General features: G+C 38.3%; 1 protein-coding gene and 1 long non-coding RNA gene across 3 annotated transcripts in view; one reads left to right on the top strand and one right to left on the bottom strand.

The window, feature by feature from the left end:
- LOC132956315 (uncharacterized) overlaps nt 1-6,002 on the top strand; it is a 295,674-nt gene that overhangs the window by 89,372 nt on the left and 200,300 nt on the right. The window lies entirely within an intron of this gene.
- Nucleotides 1-6,002, bottom strand: part of LOC132956295 (NXPE family member 3-like) — a 146,927-nt gene that overhangs the window by 94,559 nt on the left and 46,366 nt on the right. The gene's annotated exons all lie outside the window — the stretch shown is intronic.

The raw sequence follows: 6,002 nt of genomic DNA, 5'->3' as shown, positions 1-6,002 counted from the left end.
CAACAGGAAATGTTGGGAGAAGAGAGTTGGGGATGACATTAAGCAAAGGGCAAAGGTCAGGTTTGAACCCCATGCCGCAGCAAAGGGGACTATACCCTATGTAAATTGGAAAATCATACCCACTAGGCTATTGGAACCCCCATAGAATTTGTTTTCTTACAATTATAGACCCTCCACTTGTCTGTGGAGTAAAGCATTCAACAATCCTCACACCATTCTCTGGCCCACAGGAAACATTTTTACATACAGTCACATCAAATGACTAACATTTGCATGAAAATATCTCCAAAAGGATCCAACAACACCAATCTCTTTAGTTCAGTAATTCAACTCAACAAAAAGGTTCATTAAAGTGTTCTACTGATGTCTTATGTAAAGGTAGAGTCAGTGGCATTGTTTGTTGCAGCTTGTGAACACAACATCCAAATTGGGCCCCTCCTCCTGGGCTCACCGTCCCCAGAAGTGCACACTCACTGCAGGTGAGTAGTGTGTAAGTTTACTGCTTGTACATACACTGCAATACTGCTACATGCTAGCACAAGCTAACCACCGATTTATGACATCTGTATGTCCAACAGAATGCAGGCCAATTCTGCAACCATGAGTGAGAGACAACCCTCGTTTTTGAACAAGGTTTATCCGTGTAGCGTTTCGTCTCACCTCACTATGATTATATTTTAAGTTATTGCCGCTACTTCCGTTACAGTTAGTAGTTTAAAAAGGTGATGGCAGCAGGAACAAATGAGTTTCTCATCCTCTTTGTCCTGCATGCTTGCAGGCTGAATCTGAGGCCTGGCTGCAGCAATTTAAGTTCCTTGGACAAAGGATGACTTTGATCTGCCAAGATTGACTGAGCTTTCTTAAGACACTTTGTTTTATATAAATGAGAAAGGTCAGAAGGAGACGATCCTGTGATTTTGACACACAGTTTAACAATGCTCTGCATTTTTTTGCGTTTTTTTGCCGCTGATTGACCTGTACCAGGTCACTATACAGAAAGTTAAAACCGATTCAATGAAACAGGAATAAAACATCTTCATGAAAGTGCTGTCAACAATAAAATTCCTCAGCTTCCTTAGAAAGTGCACACGCTGACGCTGATGAGCTTTTTTGCAAACAGCTTCAGTTTAGAGCTAGAAGGTGAGCTTGTCATCAATGATGGTCCCCAGGTACCTCTGATTATTGTAAAGACTGTCATTTAAAATGTATATTAACTGATTATATTTACAGATGGTTCATTTTTAGGTCACCCAGATGTGAAAGTGTTGTGCTGATCACTTAAAAGTTTCAGCGCGACATCACTTCTAAATAGAGTAGCTTGCTGTTGCGCCTGTATCACCAGCTCTCATCAGACTGTAAATATGTCATTATAACTGAACATTTCCTTCCTAATCCAAAAACGATATCACTCACAGGCTGTCCGATCATACAGAGGTTTACCCGTGGAGCAGCGCTAAAATAATTCCTTGAATTACGCACGGAGATGGCACAGATTCATGGTGCATAAAAGACAGTGACAGAGTTAGATTACGATATTGCAGACACGGAGAAGAACGGACTGCCAGACTCATATTTAAAGTCGTTTCAGTCAGTGACTGAGTTTACTTGAAGAACGTGCACGTGAACTTCACACGGAGCTGATCTGATAAATTCAAGTCTGTTGGTTTGGAAACATTTGATCATTTTATAATGCCTAACACTAAAATACCTGAAGATGACTGTTTGCATCAAAGCTCTCCACTGTATTCTGTATTATTAATGCATTGATCCCAAGGGCATGTAGAATACCCGTGTCAAGGTTTCTATAACCCTGAACAGCAATATTAAAAAATATTTAAGTGTGTAATCTCCCGTGAGTAATCCCCATGTGTCCTTGGGCAAGACACTTAACCCTATATTGCTCCCGCTGCTTTGGTGGTGGTGTATGAATGAGATTAGTTACTTCTGATGGATGATACTACATAGCGATCACTACCATCAGTGTGTGAAAGGGTGTGAATGAATGGGTCTGACATGTGGTGTAAAAGCACTTTGAGTAGTCAGAAGACTAGAAAAGCGCTATATAAGCTCAAGTCCATTTACCATTTACCATTTATTCTCACAAAAATGATTAAATGGATAGATAACATTTAACATTTTGAAGGTTACTTCTTTAGCTTTCAGCAGGAGTGGGAAGGTCAGAAAACGTTTTCTCATTTTATGTTGGCAAAATGAGTCCGGCCCACTGGAGGTCTTATTTGAACCAATCCGGCCCCGACCCAATATGAGTTTGACACTAGAGGTGGCAGAAATGTCAGAAATGTCAGAAATGTCTTTCCCTCAATTTGATCAATATTTATGCACAATTTGAAGGTTTTCCTCACCACTTTGAAATTATGATTTAGTTATGTGTCCTCTTTTTATGTTCATCAGGAAGATTTTCACGCATTGATGCATTCATTTAAAAACATGTAGACTTTGAGTTCTTGTGTTTCTGATCTATTAAGCCCTGCAGAATTCCTACAACTGTAGCTTCATACAGGCTCTGCAGCCTTTGTTTATAGGCTTTGTTGTTTTTTTGATATCATTTAGTTTAGTTTATATATAATCAAACATAATACAGAATGTATATTTTACTGACAGAAGAGTTTAATTCATAGAGGGGGCAGGACATTGTTGATTGACAGACAGACAGTCACCATGGTTACTCACTCTCACCTGCCTGCTGTTTTGTAACGTCGTTTAGTGTAATCCCTATAAATTCACAACAGGTGAGCTTCGGGTGGAGAGGCTTGATCGTAACTTTTAAAAACTGAGAGAGAGCAGAAAACACCGACGGCAACATTTTAAACACCGGGGTTATATCTCTCATCACTGACTGTCTGTCTGAGCTCTGTCTGACTCTCTGCAGACTGTTAACATCTCTCCGGCTTGTTAAAAGGTTTCTTGTGTCGCTATCTGAGATGTAAATTTAACTGTGCAAACTATGCAGATAAGTTAACTGTTGCTCACGCCGTGTCGGTTTGGAAAAATATCAGAAAATTTGCATATAACCGAGATGGAGTTGTTTTTGCGGACTTTACTTTTAAGTTTTGTTTTTGTTTTCACCCCTGCGGAGCAGAAGAGGAGGATACACGTCTGTGTAAGAGAATAAACTGCAGCATTATAGAATAAACACATTAGTCCGGTTCTACGATCTCCCTGCTTTGGTAGATTGTCAAAATCCTTCACGTTCTAAGATGGTTATATCACCCACCACTATCTGACACCCCTCTAGATATTATCCGGAGTGCATATGTGAAAACAGCTTGAGAGAGACCGCAGTCCCAACTTCTCCTGAAGCCAGCAGTGGGCTTTTAAGCTCTGAGGACAGGTGTGCATACACTCTTAGAAATTCCCCCTGTAAAAAAACGGTAAACAACTGGCAGTAGGGTTGCGAGGAAGTTACTGTAAAATTAACGGTATATTGCTGTAGCTGAAATTTACAGTTTGCTACTGTTTTTATAAATACAGCAAAAAGCTGGAACATACTGTTGAAAAGATTAGCAGTTTATTACCGTTTATTTACAATTCTTCATAAGAGGTATATTTGTAGATTTTTACTGTGAATTCTAGCAAAATACTACACCTTGCTGTTAATTCATTTCCTTCTAGCAAAATTGACACAATATATTTATTTTTCTAAACCTAGTGATTTGATAAATTACTCCTTGCATGTCATGTTATAAACACCATGTTTTAATGTGATAAATAAACATAGCCTTTGAAACTGCAACTTAAAATGTTAAGACAAATAATAAAACTTCAAAGTGTCTTCTCAAACCATGTCTGTCTTTATTGAAATTGACAAACTTAAAAAACGTTTTTGTAAATAGAAAGAAATAAAAGAAATTACCCTTACGAACATGAAAGTTAGGTTAAGTAGGCAAGAATTTAAAAAATAAAAATACTTACACAAATATTTACTTTAAGGCATCTAACAGAGGCCAATTCCAAAGCAATTTATATAAAGTGCAAAACATTTAAATTCAAGTATCAGCAACAACGAGCCGTTATCTTAGTAAGTAAAGAAGTGCTTCCAAAGAGGCTGCCATGTTTTATATCTATGGGTTTTCAGTTGGATGCAGTCTGCAACCTCACAGCGTCCACAGCATTTTCCATCCAACTGAAAACCCATAGATATAAAACATGGCAGCCTCTTTGGAAGAGGACCCACTCCCTATATGCAGATATAAAGGGCTCCTTTTAAAGTAACGAAAACACAATGATTCACATGGTATTATACACTAAAACAGACTTATGAATAATATATTGCACTTCTGCCACATCTGTACTGCAATGTGCCAGCACAGCTTACACACTGCACCTTTAGGTATGTATTAAGTATCGCTGCTGTCGTGCCAAAACCTTCTGCAAAAAGGTCAACTTTTCAAGGTTTAACAAAAACTGCCAAATTTTCAATTTGTTATATTGGGTTTTTAATGAATTTGATGGTTCTTAGGATCATCAAACTTTCTCATAACATAGAGAATAACTTAAAACTTCAGTTCTACTCAAAACACGAAAATAACAAAACAAAAAAGTTGGTTTAGGCCTGACAACAGCAGTGTTGCTGTCTAAGAACATTATAACACAAACAATAAATATCAAAAAATGTGGTTGTAAAAAAAATTGTATCAACTATAAACTTAAGTATCTCCAACAAGTAAATTGACATGACAAAATGTTTGGCCCTTCAAAGAGTTCCAGAGAGTTGAAAGATTTAAGTCTTTTTTAGTGCAATTTTCATTCATTTTCAGGTTTTATTAAGACCTAAGAACTATTTAACTCATTATATTAGTCAAATTATCGACTTCAACTTCAAAAAGTATGACTTCATCTCTTCACATCAAAAAGTTTGGACAGCTCTTTAACTCTAACTGACTTAAAAGTGGAGCCAGCCAAGAGAACATCAACTAGGCTGTGCTATGAAAGGGGTTCATGAAGTAAGGATGCTTCAGAGGAACCATTTAGCCTACTGAGTTTTGCCCGATTTGACTTAGATCTGGGTGTTCATACCGCACAGTCATCTCTCTGTTTCTCAAGTTTCCCAGCATAATTATAATCTTGATATTCCATATTGTAGTTGATTTACTGAACCCCGCCGGGGTATGAATTGAATTGTGGTTATTAAATTGAGTCTGAACCAAATCGTGGATTTGGAGAATCGTTACTCTCCTACATATAAGGTTACTGTTTAAAACTTTGTTGAAGAAAATAAGCATGTCAATAGGCTCAGGGGTGAGATGTGAGCGCAGTCTGGTTACAGTCAGTCCAGGGGCAGAAAACAGCTGCTCTGAAGTAACTGAAGTTGCAATGTGATGCATATGTCTGATAAATCAAATTTCATGTGATTGACATCATAATCGATCATCAATTAATCATTCCCATCCCTAATTTAAGCATCTAACCTTTGAATGAACTCCAGGGTAGCTGCGGCACCATCGTCATACTGTAGATTAAATATATAAAATGTGGAAAAGAGAGCAGCTAGCCCAGAGACGAAAGGTGGCTGGATGCCTTCGCAGATTATGTGCCCCTCGATGCTGATCATCCAGCCGTGAATGCAGCGACCTGTTGGTTCGCCTGAAACTTGACAAAAAAAAACACACAGAGCAACCACGCTCTTAATCAACCTCTTGTTTAGCTTAAGCAAACACACTCTTCTAATTGTGGAAACAGGATAGGAGACACTGTATGCAGTGAGAGGAGAGCAAGAACGCTGCCGTCATTGATACAATACTCACAAGGCTACAAGTGAGGGGCTTAGCCCTTAGTTTAGGCTACTGCATAACAGTAGTGAGCTGATCGCAAAAAGATGAAAAAGGAAATGACTCGAGATGACACAAGAGGTAAAATACCTTCTGCTGTCACATCATTTGTCTTAATTGTCTAAATTGGTATAAATACTTGACCCGAGTTTGAGCGAGAGAAAAGATATCTAGAGCTAATGCGGTCAGAGGATGAAATAGGACTAACACAAT

Source organism: Labrus mixtus, chromosome 22, assembly GCF_963584025.1.
Source record: "Labrus mixtus chromosome 22, fLabMix1.1, whole genome shotgun sequence".
Lineage (NCBI taxonomy): Eukaryota > Metazoa > Chordata > Actinopteri > Labriformes > Labridae > Labrus > Labrus mixtus.
The sequence above is the reverse complement of the archived record's forward strand: the minus strand, read 5'-3'. Positions and strand labels throughout refer to the sequence as shown.